We start from the raw sequence: 22480 nt of genomic DNA, 5'->3' as shown, positions 1-22480 counted from the left end.
AGTGAAATTGCTGTTGCATCTCCGTTATTGTTGGTGATTGATGATCTCAAATTGATAAAACTTGAAATCTTCCAAATCAATGAAGATGTTGGTCACTTTAACTTTGGCTGTCATCATAATTGGTGTTAATGATGAAAAGAGTTATTTTAAATTGTATCTTGTTGCATGTTGACATCTTTTAACCATTAGCAGATTCAACATCTTGTATTTATCCACACAACTGCTCTTGAAACATATGCCTGGGACATTTATGTTTTAACACAGCAATGGTGTACTTCATTTCTGGTGAATGTTAGTAATATGGTTAAATTAAATTTTATTTGTTTAGGGGGAACTTCAAGTTGACTTTTTCATCACCATGGGGCATACAAAGAGTTCTCAATTATTTTTGGAATTACTACAAATCTGAATTTAAATTTGAAGATCTTAGTGCTGGCTAATATTTTAAATGGATAAAATTTAACCGTGGATTTAACTGAGGAATGATTGGATGTTGTTCTGTCCCTATCACACAGAATCTTAGTTGTTTTCAGTGTATTCCAACCCCTGTTTATATTTACCAAGTGGAGAACAATTTTTGGTAATTAGTCTTTTTTCAGTTTTGGATTAAGGGAATCTGAAAAATGGGTTACGGCATGGTTTTTTAAGCTTCAAATCTACATTTGGAATGTTAAATGACTTGAAACAAACCTTATTGGCGTTTAGGGGTTTTGTAGCTATTTAACCTTTTAAAGTCGGTAGCCGACTTCTGACATTCCCTTGGTGTTTGTGTTAAGGTTAACCTTTCTGAAATAAAATTGTAAAAGAATGATAATATGTCTGTACATCCTTCACTATATTTGTATTGTGGTGTTTAAAGTTATCTTTTGATGACTTCCAACCTGCATCACCTTAGTTCCTGTAACTATTCTCTATGCAAAAGTGGCATTCTTCAGAAAATTGAAATTGGACTAATGCACAATGTCCAATTTTTTAAACCTGTGAATTAACATGGCTTATGTTGGGTAGGGCTGGAGAGCTGCCTATGATGCTATGTTTTAAATTCTGTTTTGTGTAAGTGGTGTTGAAGACATTTACAAAATGGAAGAATATGTTCATATTTCTGTTTAAACTGTAATTTTTCAATAACAAAACAAAATCTGAAATATTTTGAATTTATTATCTTAAATTCTGTATTATAAAAAATAAATGACGAGGTTTCTTTTTAAGATTCAAAGTAGTACAGTGGCTTAGTCTTCAAATGGCAGGCCTTCATGTCTGCCACTAGCAGCTTGGACCATGAAATGGCTGAATCTGCAGTGAATTTATATCCAATGAGCATGCTCAGAGAATGTAACTGAACCTATAGGGGGAGTAGAAGAGTTGACTTCTTTGCTGTACAGTATTGAGATGGAGCTGATCAAACTAACCACTATAGGACCATCCTTCATTATATGAATAATTTGCACATCTTTCTGAAAGCCTTGCCTACTGTAGTTGCAATGTTCTTGTGAGTTTCAGTTGTCTTCATCTGGTGTCTTATTGGAAGAATGTTGAAATGGGACAATGCCAGCTTTTGTGTTTGCTACTGTTGATTGAACACAGCCTATTAAGTCTTATGGTGTACTCTGTTGTGCTATTTAAACATGTAACGCTCTTGAGATTTTAAGATTGGTACAGCATGTGTAGTTTATGCAGTGTAAACACAGTTTCCTGCAGTGTGTTGAAGAATAATATAAAAAATATGCTTTTTATGCTGTCTCTTACCAATTTGGATTCTTAAAAATTGCTAGCCTCGGAAGCAAGTTGATCATAGCTGTGGTTAACTTTCTTTCTCCCAATATGTAGAGATCCCAATATGTAGATCTTTAAGAGAAGTTTTATTTAACCAGTGAAGCGAAATGAGTTTACCAGTACAGTAATTCTAATATGTGTACGTGTCAGCTAGGGCATTCACTGTACAAAGTGGCATCTGGTTGAAATGTATTAAGGCACAATCCAAAATTATATTTTGACAGATTGGTAATTGCACGGTGTAGACAAGTAAATTGTTTGCTGATCTTCTCAAGGATCTATAATATTGTTTGGGGTGTTGATCAATAACAGGGGTATTGACCAATAAACTGGGAGCAATTTTGATGTTGAGAAAACAACGTGCAAGTGTTTTTAATCCAAGAATAGAGTAATATTTTACTATATTGTGTATCAACATGTTATTTTAAATGATGAATATAGGTGTAGTAATGAGCTGGATCAGAGATGGACTATAATCGTTACCATGTTGAAGAATTGGTACAGCAGCAAACCATTAGCTGAAGTACCGTCAAATTCCACATGTTCAGATTCTTTATTGTAAATACAAGAGATATGCCCGCAGAAATGAAATTGTCAGAATTAAAGCTTGATTAAAAAAGGACTTGTGTTTTTTTAATCTATCAAGTTGTGCTGTCATCCAAATTCCTCAATCATAGTTACCAATCTTTTGTGTCTTACAACACTGTTGGTAAAATTACCTACTTTTCAGCGTGGCACAGCAGAGTTGAAAACATTTTAAACATTTTTGGGTGAATTTGCAACACACTGCCTGTTTAGAAAGAAATGATCAATTTATGTTGGGAGTTGAGTTAATTTTGGCAGGGTACAACGCTTTGTTGAAATTAAACATTATTGAAACTTGGCTTTGCTAGAATTCTAGAACTAGCATCATTGAAAGTTCTATGGGGAACATTTTCAAATGTAAAAAGGATTGATTTCAGATAAAAATCTTTTATAATAGCAGTTAGATTTTGGTTCATCAGTAGGTTGCAAACACGGTTGTGTTGGTTGTGGATTTGTTCTGTCAAAGTTTTGATTACGAAGTTGCAAAAATTCCTGTACCAGATTGTGTTGTTGTCTAGATATAATTTATTTTAAAAACTTATTGTCTTTTGCAGCAGCCTTTGGTATCTGAAATGATGTATATACGTGTTCATGCCCAACTTATCTGTACATTGTCTAGGAATAAGGAACTCCCAGTATGGTCAAAAACTGCTTGAAACTGCATGCAGTAATATAGAATGTGAATGGATGATTAAGTGAATGGATAACTATCTGGCGCTACAATAAATAACAGTTCACTGTTTTTAGATTTAAATTTTTTGTTACAGCTTTATTAGTGGAAGATTGTCCATGCGAGCTCTTAAAATACTTAAGTCTATTTTAGAGATTGTTCAATATGTATCCTGATGAACAGCCTATTATTCTATTTTATTAATGGGACAATTATTTTCTTTTGGATTATTGTACACACAACATTTGTGAGTTGCATACAACAGTACATAGTGAAACAGTAGTAGAACTCATGCTGCATTATGCTTATGTCTGCAAATGGCAGCCCCATTTATCTGTCAGAAGCTTGGACTACAAAATGGCTGCATCTGCAGTGAAATGATCTCCAACTACATGCTCAAAAATACAAACAGCTAATAGGGGGAGTTGAGCTGTATACTATATTCAGATGGACTTGGAAACAAACTCATTTTCAAAAACAAATCAAAGATTAAACTTTAGCTTACTTTCCCGAAGTCCTTGCTTCAACAGATATTTGGAAAATATTTTCATTGTTAGTATGAATTTTATAAATTTGACCACATGTGAAATAAACTGGTGAAAGATGCATTAATGTTTGAGATTTCATAGTGCAAAAGTGTGTACAATCTTAGCATTGATTCGAAGACCACAGATACATTTTTCTCAAAGATGGAAGGTCTCGTGACTGAAACCAAAACTTGTTTTCTTTTAACAAGTAAGCTCCAACAGGATTTATAACTGACATGAATTGGCACACTAAAAATCTACTTTGGAGTTAATTTCTAGATTTGCATCATCTTGGTTTTGAATTTGCCTTGGTTTCACCATGTATTCATGCCAGAATTGGGTACATGAGATGATTAAAAAAAAAACAGCCCCTTCATATTCAATTGTTGCACAAAACCACTGGATTATGGCTCCACGTGCTTCATGTACGATGATCTTAAATTAATTTTTAATACCAATTATTAAATTCCAGAATGAGCTGTTCACCCAGGATATGGTTGTTCTTCAGTCTCCATGAAACTGGGTAATGACAAGTAATCACACTGCATATTATTTTAGTGTAGAAAACAATCCAATGAGCTGCGCTTGATGCAGCCGAAAGTACCAATTTCAGTTACGTGTTATAATTTTTTTGGAGTATTTGAATAAATGTTTGCATAAGATTTATTCTACATTGCTTAGATTTTTACCTTCATTTCATTTAGATAATGCATGACCGCAGTAGCTGTAAATGTTTGAGAGCCCACAGACAATTAATCTTCAATGAAATGACTGTTGACTCCTGAACGTGTATAAAGTTTCCTCCAAGTTTAGAAGATTGATGGAAGAGTAAATTAATAATGGAAACTGAAAAAAATTAAGGTTAACACATTTGACCAAATTTCATTAAGTTCTCCACTGCTCACAGAAATTGTTCATCCACATATTTTCCAAAATTCTTTCACAGTTACACATTTATAACACCATAAACTCAACAGTTTTGAATAAGTTCTCTTGTGTGTTCATGAATGTCCATATCCAAAGTGTAGACAGTTTGTACTGGGAGATCTTGAATTTTATGACTGAACAGAAATGTCAAAACAAAATCCTCAAGATATCTCACCAGACTAAACTGAGCTATGTTTGCAGCATTGTCTGACCTATTCTTTGTAATCTTGCTATCATATATGTTATGTGCAGCAGAATCTGGTTCTTAAGATTGCAGGAATTATTTGGCTATTACTGTTCACCTATTTCATACTTCCATGAGAGGTTTTAAGAGTTTAACATCCCTGTGATTAGAAAGCTTAAAAATAATGAGTAGTTTCTTTTTTGGCGTTGTTTGGATCAGTGCAAATATATACATTTTTTAAATTTAGAGTACCCAATTATTTTTTTGTTCCAATTAAGGGACAATTTAGCATGGCCAATCCACCTAACCTGCACATCTTTGGGTTGTGGGGGTGAAACCCACGCAGACATGGGGAGAATGTGCAAACTTCACACTGACAGTGACCCAGGGCCGGGATTTGAACCCGGGTCCTCAGTGCAGCAGTCCTAGTGCTATCCACTGCACCACATGCCGCCCCTGATCAGTGCAAATATTGTAGACTGCTGAAACAGCAAAATATGTCGTGATCTGTATTTGCCATGCTTTTCCTAAAGCTCTGTGAAGGAACTTGTAGTGTGTCTCAAAATCTTTACATTTGAGGTTGTCTACAAATGTAAAGAATTATCTTAATATTTTCATTTCTTTTTCTTTTTTCCTCCTTGCCCCAGCCCAGATCTTTCTTGGACTTGGAGGGTTGACATAAGATCTGCTTAAAGGCCTTTGTCAGTATATCATACAAGTTCTTGGGGATGGTGTAAGACTCAATGGTGGTGACTCAATTTTTGTCTTCTCCAGTCCTTTGGAGAAAGTGCCTGGCTTATTCTGTTACTGCCTTTCACATTAGCAATGCAGAGATTCTGTAATTCTGGTAGGATTCAAGTGGCCAAGCACATGGAGTGCTGACATATAGTCTGCTGATATATTTTGTATTGTTTTATGCTATGTTATACTCAAATCATTTTACTTCTTTGAACAAAGTGGTAGTCACGCAATTCTTAATTCTTTTTCTCCTTTGTGTTCTCTCCCTTCTGTTTTTTTTTCTCATGCTTGTAATTTTCCTCACTTGTTGCTCCTGCTTGCAGTTGTTCTCCTTGCGTGGGTCACCCTCACTTACCCGCCTTGCCTTGCATTTGGAACGGCCTCTGGCCCATCTGTTCGCCTGCCACATACATACCCCCTCTCCATATCTGACACTTGTGCCTGCCCTGGAATATTGTGTATAGTTCTAGCAGCCACACTACAGGAAGGATGTGAATGCATTGGAGAGATTTCAGAAGACGTTCACACAAATGGTTCCAGGGATGAGAAACGTCAGCTATGAGGATATATTGGAGAGGGCAAGAATATTATCCTTGGAGAGAAGCAGGCTCAAGAGATTTGATTGAGATGTTCAAAATCATGAAAGGCCTGGTCAGAGATAACAGGGAGAAACCTCCTGCTCATAAACGGATGAAGAATGCGAGGGCACAGATTTAAACTGATTTGCAGGTGGCACGGCAGCTGCCTCAGCGCCTAGGATCTGGGTTTGATTCTGGCCCCGGGTCATTGTCAGTGTGGAGTTTGCACATTCTCCCCGTGTCTGTGTGGGTCTCACCCCCACAGCTCAAACATGTGCAGGGTAGGTGGATTGGCTACACTAAATTGCCCTTAATTGGAATTTAAAAAACCCCAACTCTAAGTGATTTGCAAAAGAAGCAGATGTGATGTGATTTTTAAAAACAACTTTCACACAACGAGTGCTGCGGATCTGGAACGCACTGCCTGAAAGTGCGGTGGAGACAGGTTCAATCCAGGCATTCAAGAGGGCATGAGAAGATGACTTGACTAGAAACAATGTGTAGGGGTATAGGAAATGGCATCAAGTCATGATGCTCGTTTGGAGAGCTGGTGCAGACACAATGGACAAAATCACCACCACTTGCACTGTAACAATTGTGATTCTGATTTGCCACCCACCCCCTATTCTGTGTATTTTCTCTCTCATTTGCCCCATATGTTTTCACTAATTTACTTGCTAATGTGTTCTCGCTTGTACTTCATCTTTTTATTTCATTACTTCTGTACTGTCACCCTACTTTCTCATTTTGTGTTCTGACCTTTTCAGCCAAATCTCTAATGTTTTGACCTTTTTCATTAATTTTTGTGCATTAGTCTCGAGTTCACATACACATTCCTTACTTTTATTATTTCTTAATTTCTAGTGCTTTTTTTTCTTAATTGTTTGTGTTCTTTCTGCCTCACTTCGATTTAATGCCCCCTCTTGAACACTTGTTCCTGTTGTCTTTTATAGTTTTTTTCTGCACTTCCTCTTTTTCTTTTGTCCGTGCTATCACTTGTTCTTTCCCTCCTTTTTGTTCGCTCTAGTTCTGTATTTTTTCATTTATTCCCTTTTATTAATTACCCTCGTCTTCTCTCAATTTGTCACTTTTCTAATGATCTTGATGCCCATTTCTCAGATTTTTGTCTCTATTTTGTGCTCCCTGTCCTTAGTTTATTTCTTGTTTACTCTCCTGTTCTTGCTCTGTCTCTACTCCCCTTAGTAAGAATTCTTACAACACCAGGCATCCCAACAGATTTGTTTCGAATCACTAGCTTTTGGAGCGCAGCTCCTTCATCAGGTTCGAAACAAGCCTGTTGAACTTTAACCTGGTTTTGTAGGAATTCTTACTGTACCCGTCCCAGTCCAACGCTGGCATCTCCACATCACCTCTATTCCCCTTTAGTCAGGTTTCCATCGCTCCTACAGCAGTGAAAGGTCCACATTCTCTACAATAATAGTATATTGTCCCTCCTTATACTCTTTGTCAACAGGTCAACCATATTACAATTCTTCAAATGTCCCACCTATTGTCCAGCTTGTTGAAATTGCTTTTACTCTTGCTTATTTCCACCATGGCAATATGTCTACTTTAATTTGGTTGGGGAAGATTCATTTTTTACTATTTGTTACTGGGGTACCGTGACATTTTTTTGAAAGCAAATTGTATTCTGTTACACCAGAGTTAAACAAAGTACTTGATTCTGCTAGCTCTCAAGGGCTTTGCAGCATCAAATATATTCAGTATAATTTCAAAGATTGTGAAGCTTGCTTCCTGCTCTCCATAGAATCTGCTGGTAAAGGATTGATGTCCTGGAAAGTGATTCTTTCCAACAGGATGGCTTTGCTCACTCGTTGGGAATAAGACTTTAGAGCCAGGCCTGTAGTTCAAATCCAAAGAAGTGTACACGTTTAAGGTCATCAGGCTCCATTTGGCACAACAGTTGAATGGTCATCTTACTAAGTACTCTTCTCTTTTGAAAATAATTCTTTTTCTGTTGTATATCATTTTAAAGTAGATAATTTTAGTCCAGGAGCATCCTGGTATGTTTTTGAACACAAATCAAGGAATGGTTACAGTACAAAAGGAGCCATTCAGCCTATCATGTCTGTGCCAGCTGTCGAAGAGCAAGTCACAAGGAAGGAGCAGAACACGGGACCCAGCCCAACCTGCCTCAGGAAGCCCCTGCCTGTGACCCAAGACCCCTGAAACGGCGGAGACCCCGCGCAAGGACTCGCAGAACACCGGGACCCGACCGGATCGGCCTGTGTAATGAGACCGGATTGATTAATGATCCCATAATTAGGGATCCTCTCGGAAGGAGCGATCACAATATGGTGGAATTTAAAATACAGATGCAGGGTGAGAAGGTAAAATCAAACACTAGTGTTTTGTGCTTAAACAAAGGAGATTACAATGGGATGAGAGAACAGCTAGCGAAGGCAAACTGGAAACAAAGTCTTTATGGGGGAACAATGGAGAACCTTCCAAGCTATTTTTCACAGTGCTCAGCAAAGGTTTATACCAACAAAAAGGAAGGGCGGTAGAAAGAGGGAAAATCGACTGTGGATGTCTTAAGGAAATAAGGGAGAGTATCAAATTGAAGGAGAAAGCATACAAAGTGGCAAAGATTAGTGGGAGACTAGAGGACTGGGAAATCTTTAGGGGGCAACAGAAAGATACTAAAAAAAGCTATAAAGAAGAGGAAGATCGATTATGAGAGTAAACTTGCTCAGAATATAAAAACACATAGTAAAAGTTTCTACAAATATATAAAACAAAAAAGAGTGGCTAAGGTAAATATTGGTCCTTTAGAGGATGAGAAGAGAGATTTAATAATGGGAGATGAGGAAATGGCTGAGGAACTGAACAGGTTTCTGGGGTCGGTCTTCACAGTGGAAGACACAAATAACATGCCAGTGACTGATGGCAATGAGGCTATGACAGGTGAGGACCTTGAGATGATTGTTATCACAAAGGAGGTAGTGATGGGCAAGCTCATGGGGCTAAAGGTAGACTAGTCTCCTGGCCCTGATGGAGTGCACCCCAGAGTGCTAAGAGAAATGGCTAGGGAAATTGCAAATGCACTAGTGATAATTTACCAAAATTCACTAAACCCCGGGGTGGTCCCGGCGGATTGGAAATTAGCAAACGTGACACAGTTTAAAAAAGGAGGTAGGCAGAAAGCGGGTAATAGGGAAGATGCTGGGATCTATCATCAAGGAAAAAATAGCGAGGCATCTGGATGGAAATTGTCCGATTGGGCAGGCACAGCATGGGTTCATAAAGGGCAGGTCGTGCCTAACTAATTTAGTGGAATTTTTTGAGGACATTACCAGTGCAGTAGATAACAGGGAGCCAATGGATGTGGTATATCTGGATTTGCAGAAAGCTTTTGACAAGGTGCCACACAAAAGGTTGCTGCATAAGATAAAGATGCATGGCATTAAGGGGAAAGTAGTAGCATGGATAGAGGATTGGTTAATTAATAGAAAGCAAAGATTGGGGATTAATGGGTGTTTCTCTGGTTGGCAATCAGTAGCTAGTGTCCCTCAGGGATCAGTGTTGGGCCTACAATTGTTCACAATTTACATAGATGATTTGGAGTTGGGGACCAAGTGCAATGTGCCCAAGTTTGCAGACGACACTAAGATGAGTGGTAAAGCAAAAAGTGCAGAGGATACCGGAGGTCTGCAGAGGGATTTGGATAGGTTAAGCGAATGGGCTAGGGTCTGGCAGATGGAATACAATGTTGACAAATGTGAGGTTATCCGTTTTGGTAGGAATAACAGCAAAAGGGATTATTATTTAAATGATAAAATATTAAAACATGCTGCTGTGCAGAGAGACCTGGGTGTGCTAGTGCACGAGTCGCAAAAAGTTGTTTACGGGTGATTAAGAAGGCAAGTGGAGTTTTGTCCTTCGTTGCTAGAGTGATGGAGTTTAAGACTAGGGAGGTTATGCTGCAATTGTATAAGGTGTTAGTGAGGCCACACCTGGAGTATTGTGTTCAGTTTTGGTCTCCTTACCTGAGAAAGGACGTACTGACACTGGAGAGTGTACAGAGGAGATTCACTAGGTTAATCCCAGAGCTGACGGGGTTGGATTATGAGGAGAGGTTGAGTACACTGGGACTATACTCGTTGGAATTTAGAAGGATGCAACATATTAGAAACATATAAAATTATGAAGGGAAGAGATAGGATAGATGTGGGCAGGTTGTTTCCACTGGCGGGTGAAAGCAGAACGTGGGGGTATTGCCTCAAAATAAGGAGAAGCAGATTTATAACTGAGCTTAGGAGGAACTTCTTCACCCAAAGGGTTGTGAATCTATGGAATTCCTTGCCCAGTGAAGCAGTGGAGGCTCCTTCATTAAATGTTTTTAAGATAAAGATAGATAGTTTTTTAAAGAATAAAGGGATTAAGGGTTATGGCGTTCGGGCCGGAAAGTGGAGCTGAGTCCACAAAAGATCAGCCATGATCTCATTGAATGGCTCGAGGGGCCAGATGGCCTACTCCTGGCTCCTAGTTCTTATGTTCTTATCGCAAACATGCCCACCCAGGCAACCTCAATACCGCAACCAGCGCCCGGGACCCTGCCAGACGCGACCCCGGAAACGTAACCAGTGCCCCGACCCCCGCCAGACTCGACCAGCCATCTGCCACAAAGTCAGTCTTCTCTTATCAAATCCCGGGACCATCCAGCCACAGTCGTCGACCGAGGAAGTGAGGGTAACGCGTGGTCTGCAGGTGAGTCTGAAGCAACGTGGTTTTGAGACACTCCCCAGCATACTCCTGGCAAACGCCCAAGCGATCGAAAGCAAACTGGACAAACTTAACGCCAGACTTACCTCTCAGAGGGAAGTAAGCGACTGCTGTGTGCTCTGATTCACCCCTGCCTCAACGGACTGTGCAATACAACCTGAAGGCTTCTCAATTCATCGGGTGGACCGCACCGCATCATCAGGCAAAGCGAAGGGTGGAGGGGTTTGGCTACTCATCACTCCTGGTGCTTGAATGTGCCGACCTTGGCGACCTACTACTCCCCAGATCTGGAATACCTGACCGTGAAGTGCCGCCCATACTCCCTTCCACGTGAGTTCACTTCAGCCATTCTACATCCCACCCCAGGCAGAAGTGAGGAAGGCGCTGGACGAACTGTACACAGTTATAAACAACAACAAAACAAGAGGCCTTGTTCATCGTGGGCTGGGACTTCAACAAGGCCAACCTCACGAGTATACTGCCAATGTTCTATCAACACATCACCTGTCCCACCAGGGGCGACAACACACATTTAAAAAAAAAAAAAAAAAAAAATTTTTTTAGAGCATCCAATTCATTTTTTCCTATTAAGGGGCAATGTAGCGTGACCAATCCACCTACCCTGCACATGTTTCGGTTGTGGGGTCGAAACTCATGCAAACACGGGGAGAATGTGCAAACTCCACACGGACACTGACCCAGAGCCAGGATCGAACCTGGGACCTCGGTGGCGTGAGGTAGCAATGCTAACCACTGCTGCCCAGGGGCGACAACACTCTTGACCACTGCTACACAAAAATCAAGGGCACCTACAGTTCTATCCCCGACCGCACTTTGGAAAATCAGACCATAAGACAGTGCTCGTCCTCTCTGCATATAAGCGGAAACTTAAGTGGGAGAATCCGGCTAAGAAAGTTGAGCAGTGTTGGTCCAAGGAAACAGAAGAGCTCCTACGTGACTGCTTGGAGACAGTGGACCGTCCGTATTTAAGAACTCAGCGACCAACCTAAATGAGTATGCCATCACTGTCACAGACTTCATCAGCAAATGTGTGGATGACTGCGTGCCAAGGAAAGAAGTATGTACGTTCCCCAACCGGAAACCACGGCTTAATCGGGAGATTGACTCCCTACTGAAGGAAAGGTCTGAGGCATTCAAGTCAGGTGAACCTGACCCATACAAGAAATTCAGGTACGACCTCTGCAAAGCCATCCTGGATGCCAAGAGACCATATCATACCAAGCTAGAGTCACAGACTAGCGTTACAGATCCTCGTTGGTTGTGGCAAGACCTAAACAACATAATGGGCTACAAAGCGAAGCCGAGCAGTATCTCCTGCAGCTGTGTACCCCTCCACAATGAACTCAATGCATTCTATGATCGAATCGAGCAGGAAACCATCAATCTGCTGTCGAGTGCCCCAGCAGCCTGGACAAACCCATACCCACCGTCACAGCTTCTGAAGTCAGATCGGCCTTCCTGAAAGTGAACCCTCGGAAGGCGACGGGTCTGGACCAGGGCCCCTGGCCGTGCACTCCGAGCCTGCGTGGATCAGCTGGCAGATGTGTTCATAGATATCTTCAACCTGTCTCTACTCCGTTCCGAGGTCCCCACCTGTTTCAAGAAGGCCACCATCACACTGGTGCCAAAGAAGAGCCAGGCAACGTGTGTCAATGGCTACTGTCCAGTGGCCCTGACATCAATCGTATTGAAGTGCTTCGAGAGGTTGGTCATGAAGTACATCAACTCCATACTCCCAGGATGCCTAGATACACTGCAATTTGCATACCACCGCAATCGGTCCACAGCATACGCCATCTCCCTGGCCCTCCACTCATCCCTGGAGCATCTCTACAACAAGGACTCCTACACCAGACTCTTATTTATTGACTACAGCTCTGCCTTCAACACCATAGTCCCAGCCAAGTTTATATCGAAGCTCCAAAACCTAGGACTTGGCTCCTCACTCTGCGACTGGATCCTCGACTTTCTGACCCACAGACCACAATCAGTAAGAATAAACAACACCACCTCCACGATAGTCCTCAATATCAAGGCCCCGCAAGGCTGCGTACTTAGTCCCCGACTATACTCCCTGTACACAACTGCGTGGCAAAATTTGTTTCCAACACCATCTACAAGTTTACTGACGGCACGACCATAGTGGGTCGGATCTCGAGCAATGACGATACAGGAGGGAGAGAGAGAACCTAATGGAGTGGTGTAATGACAACAATCTATCCCTCAACTCCCAATTAAGAAACCTATACAGTTCAAATGCCACTTTAACAACACTGGTTTATTTGCTTCCCTGTTCAGTGCTGTCTCCTGGCGCAGAGGACCAGTGTTCTATCCCGGCCCTGAGTCACTATCTATGTGAAGTTTGTTAAGAAGTCTTACAACACCATGTTAAAGTCCAGCAGGTTTGTTTCAAACACTAGCTTTTGGAGCACTGCTCCTTCCTCAGGTGAATGAAGAGGTATGTTCCAGAAACATTTATATAGACAAATTCAAAGATACAAGCCAATGCTTAGAATGCGAGCATTTGCAGGTAATTAAGTCTTTACATATCCAGAGATAGGGGTAACCCCAGGTTAAAGAGGTGTGAATTGTCTCAAGCCAGGACAGTTGGTAGGATTTTACAAGCCCAGGCCAGGTGGTGGGGGTGAATGTAATGCGACATGAATGCCAGGTCCCGGTTGAGGCCGCACTCGTGTGCGGAACTTGGCTATAAGTATCTGCTCGGCGATTCTGCGTTGTCGCACGTCCTGAAGGCCGCCTTGGAGAACGCTTGCCCGGAGATCAGAGGCTGAATGCCCTTGACTGCTGAAGTGTTCCCCGACTGGAAGGGAACATTCCTGCCTGGTGATTGTCGCGCGATATCCATTCATTCGTTGTCGCAGTGTCTGCATGATCTCGCCAATGTACCACGCTTCGGGACAACCTTTCCTGAAGCGTATGAGGTAGACCACCCGAGTTGCACGAGTATGTACAGTGTACCTGGTGGGTGGTGTTCTCGCGTGTAATGGTGGTATCCATGTCGATGATCTGGCACGTCTTGCAGAGATTGCCATGGCAGGGTTGTGTGGTGTCGCGGTCGCTGTTCTGAAGGCAGGGTAGTTTGCTGCAAACAATGATTTGTTTGATGTTGCGCGGTTGTTTGAAGGCAAGTAGTGGGGGTGTGGGGATGACCTTGGCAAGATGTTCAGCATCGATGACATGTTGAATGCTGCGAAGAAGATGTCATAGTTTCTCCGCTCCGGGAAAGTACTGGACGACGAAGGGTACTCTGTCGGTTGTGTCCCGTGTTTGTCTTCTGAGGCGGTCGGTGCGGTTATTTGCTATGGCGCGTTGGAACTGTCGATCGATCAGTCGAGCGCCATATCCCGTTCGTACGAGGGCATCTTTCAGTGTCTGTAGATGTCTGTTACGCTCCTCCTCGTCTGAGCAGATCCTGTGTATAAGGAGGGCTTGTCCATAGGGGATGGCTTCTTTAATGTGTTTAGGGTGGAAGCTGGAGAAGTGGATCATCGTGAGGTTATCCGTGGGCTTGCGATAAAGCGAAGTGCTGAGGTGACCGTCCTTGATGGAGATGAGTGTGTCCAAGAATGCAACTGATTTTGGAGAGTAGTCCATGGTGAGTCTGATGGTGGGATGGAACTTATTGATGTCATCGTGTAGTCGTTTCAGTGATTCTTCGCCGTGGATCCAAAGGAAAAAAATGTCATCGATGTATCTGGTGTATAACGTCGGTTGAAGGTCCTGTGCGGTGAGGAGGTCTTGTTCAAACTTGTGCATGAAGATGTTGGCATATTGAGGTGCAAATTTGGTCCCTTTGGCTGTTCCGTGCGTCTGGATGAAGAACTTGTTGTCGAAGGTGAAGACGCTGTGGTCCAGAATGAAGCGGATGAATTGCAGACTTGCGTCTGGAGATTGGCAGTTGTCGGTGTTGAGTACTGAGGCTGTTGCAGCAATGCCGTCGTCATGGGGGATGCTGGAATAGAGTGCCGAGACGTCCATTGTGACAAGGAATGTTCCTGGTTCAACTGATCCATGGGTGCTGAGTTTCTGTAGGAAGTCCGTCATGTCGCGACAGAAGCTGGGCATACCTTGTACAATGGGTTTCAAGATGCCCTCGATGTCGCCAGAGAGATTTTCACACGGTCCCATTGCCTGAAATGATATGACAGCCTGGTGTGTTGGCCTTGTATATTTTCGGGAGGCAGTAGAGATCTCCAATGCGGGGGAGTACATGGGATGAGAGCACGTAGGGTGCTCTGAAGGTCTGGATCCAAGGTCTTAATCGGTCTGTTGAGTTGGCGGATGTGTTCCTTGGTCGGATCTGTGGGTAACTGTCTGTAGTGTTCCTGGTTGTTGAGTTGTCGGTATACTTCTTTGCAATAGTCCGTTCTGTTCAGTATGAAGGTGGCCCCTCCTTTGCTGCTGGTTTGATGACGATGTTGCGGTTGGTCTTGAGAGCACGGATAGCGTCGCGTTGTGCTTGGGTGACGTTCGGGCTGTCTTGTGAATGCGACTGATGAATCTGGCATTGACGTGACCCCTGACGGCCTGAGCATACATGTCAAGTCTAGGGCAGCGGCCTTCCGGAGGGGTCCAATTCGACTCTTTCCTCTTCGGTTGCCACACCGCAGATCTCTCTGCCTGCTGTTCCAGTTGGACCTGTCCAGGTCCAAACCTGTTGGACTTTAACCTAGTGTTGTAAGATTTACTGTGCTCACCCCAGTCCAACGCCGGCATCTCCACGTTATGTGAAGTTTGCACATTCTCCCTGTGTCTGTGTGGGTCTCACCCCCACAACACAAAAGATATGCACGGTAGATGGATTGGACATGCTAAATTGCCCCTTAATTGGAAAACATTACTTGCTTAACTTGTAGATACGTTTTGAGAGAGCTCCTTTCATGAGCAGATCCAGTACACTTCTCAACCTAATTGCAGTTAGCCAAGTGTTGTTCAACCAAAATCGTATATCAGACTGCAAAACTGCAGACTGACCTGCCCCTCCCATTAATTACATCATCTGTAAACCACTAAATTCCGGGACCTGCTTAACTGGGGCTAAACATCCCTCCCCCCAAAAAATTATTTATGCACCAGGTAATCTCACAATCAGAACAGAATTCCATTAGCCCTCTATCTGTAATCAAGTAAGCAATAATTACCATACTCTTCCATAAACCCCTTAATTATAGCTTTAGCAGATATACAGACTGGGTACCTTAACCTAGGTTCTTTAATAATATTACTGCAACAAATATATACTGTTACCCAGGCTTTTTAAAATATTACAGCAAGAGATGTAAAATATAATAGATAACAATTTCCAAATTCATGACACCATGAGGCTTAGGCTGCAGGTATTTTTTCCCCTTGATTTTCATATTGTCTAGGTTTTCAATTTTGTGTCCTGGAATGCGAGCAGCCATTTATATTCTTCACCTTTTAAGATATTCTGTCAATGTCTTTTGATCCAGATAATCTTTTAAATATTTTTTTGTTCATTAGAGTGATGGTTGACACTTTGGCATTCGACTCTGTCTCATATGGCCATTCAACCCTCCCAAAATGCAGATTTTATCAGCAGGTGCTTCAGCATTCTGTGGGTGGTTGGATTATTGAGCACAGGCTTTTAAGTGACATTCTCTTGTTTATTCACTTTATTTTCATTTGATCTGCTGAGCACTGGGACTTTTTTGCTGTGTACACTTCCACAGAATTGGCATTCTTCTGGTATCTTGCCCAAATAACTGTGTCATACTTGACCGCATGCAATGTTATCCTGCTTATTTGAATTTATTTCAACAAGAAGAGAGGATGCTGGAAGACCTAGCAGACCTGGCAGCATCTGTAAGGAGAGAAAGCAGAGTTAAAGTTTCAAGCCCTTTGGCAGTTTGTCAACCAAAGGACTCAAACCATTAACTTTGTTTCTTTCTCCTTAGAGATGTTGCAAGACATGCTGAGTTTTTCTAACATCCTCTGTTCTTGTTTTAGATTCCAGCTTCCACGGTACTTTGCTTATTTTTATGATCTTATTTCAGAAGTTTCCTCTTTGTGGTTTTAGGAGAACAGTAAGTACCTGTTATGATATTCTCTCAATAATTGCTCAACTGAAACCTCCAGGTTCTTGCCAATTACAGCCGTCACTCTTTTTGAGACAGGAAAACCGGTAGGAGGTGCCCTCATTCTTATCCCTCCTTGTTTCCCTCCTTGTTTGGTAGGAAATCAGAAGTTAACCTGATGCTCAACACATGGTGGTATCTGAATCTTGTTCCTTGCCAAATATGTTTTTCTGTATTCATCGCTGCTTGAGTTTCTGGGTAAGGACTGTCTGACTTTGTTCTTTAATTTGGGCATGTGGGCTAGTGATGTACATGCACTTGCAAATAAATTCTCCATCTTTTTTTAATCAGTCTGTTTCAGTTGTTATTTAACTTCAACTCAGATTTCTGCCTTCACGTCTTACCGTGGATTTCTTTGGAGTCCTGGCATAATACAACAAATGGTTTGCACTGTTGTTTCACAGCGTCAGGGTCCCAGGTTCAATTCCTGGCTTGGGTCACTGTCTGTGCAGAGTCTGCACGTTCTCCCCGTGTCTGCGTGGGTTTCCTCCGGGTGCTCAGGTTTCTTCCCACAAGTCCCAAAAGACGTGCTTGTTGGGTGAATTGGATGTTCTGAATTCTCCCTCAGTGTACCCAAACAGGCACCGGACTGTGGTGACTAGGGGATTTTCACAGTAACTTCATTGCAGTGTTAATGTAAGCCTACTTGTGACAAAAAAGATTACTATTATTATACACCCACAGCGCGCACACATTCTTGGGCCATTATATTTCTATTTGAAAAAATGTTATGGAAATCTTACATTTAAATGAGTCAGTTCTAAGTAAATTGTTGGAAAAGTTTCTCGGAGATAGGATAGAACATGGAACATAGAACATTACAGCGCAGTATAGGCCCTTCGGCCCTCGATGTTGCGCCGACCCGTGAAACCAATCTAAAGCCCATCAGCACTATTCCATTATCATCCATATCTATGCACATTTGGAAGTGAATGGTCTTGTTAGCAACAGACAGCATGGTTTTGTACGAGGGAGGTCATGTGTCACTAATTTAATTGAGTTTTTTGAGGCGGCGTTAAAACGTTTTGAAGTGGGAACGGCTGTGGATGTTGTCTACCTGGACTTTAGTAAAGCATTTGACCCTCATGGCAGGCTGATGCAAAAGATTAAATCTTACGGGATCAGGGGTGAACTAGCTAGATGAATTCCGAACTGGCTTGGCCATAGAAGACAAGGGTAGCATTGGAAGGGTGTTTTTCCGAATGAAGGTCTGTAACTAGTGGTGTTCCGCAGGCATCAGTACTGGGACCTCTGCTGTTTTTATATATAATATTATATTTATATATATATAAATATATATATATATATATATGACTTGGAAGAAAACGTAGCTGGTCTGATTTGCAAGTTTGCGGATGATACTAAGATTGCTGGAGTTGCAATAGTGATGAAAATTGTCGGAGAATACAGCAGAATATAGATAGGCTGCAAAATTGGGTGGAGAAATGGAAGATGGAATTTAACCCGGACAAACGCGCGGTGATGCATTGTGGTAGATCCAATTCAGGTGCAAGCTGTAAAATAAATGGCAGCACCATCAGGAGCATATAAACACATCGATCTGGGCGTGCAAGTCCACAGATCCTTAGTGGCAGCATAGTTGGAAATGGCAGTGAAGAAAGCAGATGGCATGTTTGCCTTCATTGGCCAGGCATAGAGTATAAAAGTTGGCAAATTATGTTACTGTTATATATAACATTGGTTCGGCCACATTTGGAATTCAGCGTCCAATTCTGGTCATCACACTACCAGAAGAATGTGGAGGCTTTGGAGAGAGTACAGAAAAGGTTTACCAGGATGTTGCCTGGTATGGAGGGTATTAGCTGTGAAGAGAGATTGAATAAACTGGGATTGTTCTCCCTAGAAAGACTGAGGCTGAGGGGTATAGATAGCGTGAACAGTTGGAGGCTTTTTCCCAGGGCGGAAATGACAATTACAAAGTGAGAGGTGAAAGGTTCAGTGGAGATGTGCGGGGGAAGCTTTTTATACAGAGGGTGGTGGTAGCGTGGAATTTGCTACCAAGTGAGGTGGTTGAGGCAGATACGTTAGCGACCCTTGAGCATTATCGAGATGAACAGAAGGGATATAGAAGGATATGGTTGGTCTAGGTAGAATACGTGATCGGTGCAGGCTTGGAGGGCTGAAGGGCCTGTTGCTGTGCTGTACTGATCTTTGTTCCATCATTGGAAATACCATGTAGATTCCATGAATACATTAAGTCTGCACTTAATTTGTGGTAAACCACTTTTAGCCCTTTGTCTCAATTTTTCTAAAACTGTTAATACAGTTTGTTTTGTGGCAGTCTGTTTATTCAGAATGTTCATGGACTGCATGTGTCATTGCTTAGCCACTTGGGACCTCTATGAATTTACAGTGCAGAAGGAGGTCATTTGGCCCATCGAGCACCCTACTTAAGCCCATACCTCTACCCTATCCCCATAAGCCAGTAACCCCACCCAACATTTTTTTGGGATACTAAGGGCAATTTAGCATGGCCAATCCTCCTAATCTGCACATCTTTGGACTGTGGGAGGAAACCGGAGCACCTGGAGGAAACCCACGCAGCCACGGGGAGAACGTGCAGACAGTGACCCATGCCAGGAATCAAACCCAGGTACCTGCTGCTGTGAAGCGACAGTGCTAACCACTGTGCTACCGTGCCGTCCCACGCTGTGTAGATCACGATGTTGCACTTTAATAGTCTTATTAAATATTCGAATGAAGCTAACAAAGAAATGATTCCACGATCCTGATGAGATGAATGGTCAAGTTGGTAAAAATGTTCACATACAGCCAAGTCTCTACAGCTATGCAAAGTTACTTCCCAAGCCTGTCTCTTATGTTAATTAATTGGATTGGGAAAGCAATGGCTTAGGTTGTACATTTGAAAGAAAATAATCTTGGCCAAACCTATTTCTGTTTAAAGTTGGTCTAAAGAAAATTGAGGTTTTCTTATTGCTAAAGTAGTTAGATATTTGATATTTTCTGTTTGGTACGAATCCTTAATTCAGAAGCAAAATGCTTCTACTTCTGACCACTTGATACTCCTGGCTCAGGCTTACTGAATAATATGCACCAGGAAGAAGTGGAAAAGTTTAAAAATGAAGATAGAGACCTCTGGACTAATGTTGCAGGATTCTTGATGTGATGTATTGTAGCCACGTAAAATGGCTGCGTTCCGATTAATCTGGCCAAAACCCAGTTTAAAATGGCTAACCCGAAAGACTGCTGGAAAAAGCAGCTAAGAAGACACAAGCAGGCAGCTGCAGACAGTATTGCATATTCGGCTCTGGGAAGTTAGCCCAGATCGATACTCAGGGCTATCAACAGCCCATCAACCCAGGTATTTGCAGTTGCATTCAGGACTGTTTGCAGCCCATCTATTCAGACATCCACAGTTAAATCGGCTATCCCCGGGAACAATTGCAACATATTAGCAATTGAATACCGGGCCAGACCTGTCGGCGCCTGCAGTGGCCGAAACAAAGACAGGTGAACGACCACCCCCCAATCGAGGAATCTCCTCACCATTGGACACATCGACCCCAGGGATTGGGGACAAATCCAATCACTTGGGACTCGGGGTCAAGGGCCGCCCCGGGAGGCGGGAAGCCCCATGGCCCTATAAAAGTGAGGGGCCAAGTTCAGATCTCTCTCTCCTCTTCGCCTGCTCGAGACCTTCGCAAGAACAGCAACCGGCAACAGTAAGTTTGAATCCAGCGATCGCTATCCGGTAGAGACACCTAGCCACCGACCTGTAGCAGCCTTTTGAATCCCGTGGGCCACATCTGATTGGACAAGCCATTCGTTTCCCTGACCTGGTGGGCTCTTCCTAAGTTAAGTATTGGCCACTAGTGATAGGTTTATTATATAGAAAGTAGTATTAGGGTATTAATATTGCTTGTTGTATATAATAAATGACCGTTGTTTTAATCCCTACTAAGTGGTGTGCTGTATTATTAATCATAACCTGAACTTAAACAACGTGGCGGTATCATAAAGATACCTGGCGACTCATGAGCAAAGGTGACGTAATCAGAGCAAATAGACTCAGGTTAAAAAGAGCAACAGTATCATTAATGCAATTCAGACACTTCTGAACATCTATTAATGTTACACAGGTTCTCCTCCATGTCCGTGGCAGGTTATATTAGAGATTTGGACAAGTGTCCCAAGGTATCCCAGTAGTGCTTTGTCTCTGCAGTTGGTGCAGCAGTTTATTGAGAAGATGAATTACTTTAAGGAACTTGGGACAGTCCCAAGACAATGTGGAGGCAAATTGTGAAGGAATATGGTGATTTCATGCTTGAGTTTAAAAAGTTTGAAAAATGCAAGGATGCGAGGCTTGGGAATCACTTCCATACACTTGAGGTCTAGAGACAGAATGACGTGGATGTGCTGTGAGTTGATTACCAGAGACATAATGACCAGGATCTTCAGTGATTGGTGAAGGGCTGGTGCTTGCAGCATATTGTGGAAAAAGCTGCTAACAAAGATTGAGTGTTTTCGCTATCCTGAAATGACTTTGAACCTGGCACAATCTATAGGGAATTTGTGGTACCCAGGAGAAATGAAGTCATTAAGCAGGCTGAACCAAAGAATTCTCAGACCGAAAACCAGGAAGTAAAAAGTACACCATTTTGCAAAAAAAAGGACACGGATGATTTTATTATTTTAAAGATAATGGATATTTTATATGTTGTGAGGAATGGCACTCCATTCTTACAAAATTAGGTTTACAAGACCAGAGGGTTTGTTCAGCATGCATTATTACTTAATACATTATTAAAACTTCATAAGACTCTAGACTTGACTGACAGGACGAGAAGGGAGTGAGTGATAATTTTTCCTTTTCTCCTACACAGAAATATGAGAGATGTTCAATACACCTCACAAAATTACAGAGAATATTCAAAGTTTTGGGTTTTATGGAGGTATGAGATCATGTAGAATGTGCAAATAGCAAAGCGAACGTCTTAGGCAAAACTTTAGCAATGGAACAGATGTAATAATAATAATCGCTTATTGTCACAAGTAGGCTTCAATGAAGTTACTGTGAAAAGCCCCTATTTGCCACATACTGACGCCTGTTCGGGGAGTCTGGTACTGGAATTGAACCCGCGCTGTTGGCCTTGTTCTGCATTACAAGCCAGCGATTTAGCCCACTGTGCTAAACCATATGTGGGAGATCCGTTAAATAATCTTTATTATTGTCACAAGTAGGCTTACATTAACACTGCAATAATAATAATCCCATATTGTCATAAGTAGGCTTCGATGAAGTTACTGTGAAAATCCCCTAATTGCCACACTCCGTCTGTTCGGGTACACTGATGGAGAATTCCAAATGTGCAATTAACCTAACAAGCACACCTTTCGGGACTTGTGGGTGGAAACCCACGCAGACACGGGAAGAATGTGCAGAATCTGTACAGACAGTGACCCAAGCGGGAATCGAACCTGGGACCCTGATGCTGTGAAGCAACAGTGCTAACCACTGTGCCACCGTTGAGGACAGCATGGATAGCAAGACCAAAAATGTTCATTGATGAAGGATTGATGATTGGCTATCAAAGCAATGGCTTAGACTTGTGACTGAAAATGGTTTCTTT

General features: G+C 42.2%; 1 protein-coding gene across 9 annotated transcripts in view; it reads left to right on the top strand.

The window, feature by feature from the left end:
• LOC140399108 (histone-lysine N-methyltransferase EHMT1-like) overlaps positions 1 to 22480 on the top strand; it is a 206042-nt gene that overhangs the window by 1899 nt on the left and 181663 nt on the right. The gene's annotated exons all lie outside the window — the stretch shown is intronic.

Source organism: Scyliorhinus torazame, chromosome 22, assembly GCF_047496885.1.
Source record: "Scyliorhinus torazame isolate Kashiwa2021f chromosome 22, sScyTor2.1, whole genome shotgun sequence".
Taxonomy (NCBI): Eukaryota; Metazoa; Chordata; class Chondrichthyes; order Carcharhiniformes; family Scyliorhinidae; genus Scyliorhinus; species Scyliorhinus torazame.
Note: the sequence above shows the minus strand (reverse complement) of the source record. Positions and strands in the feature narration are given on the sequence as shown.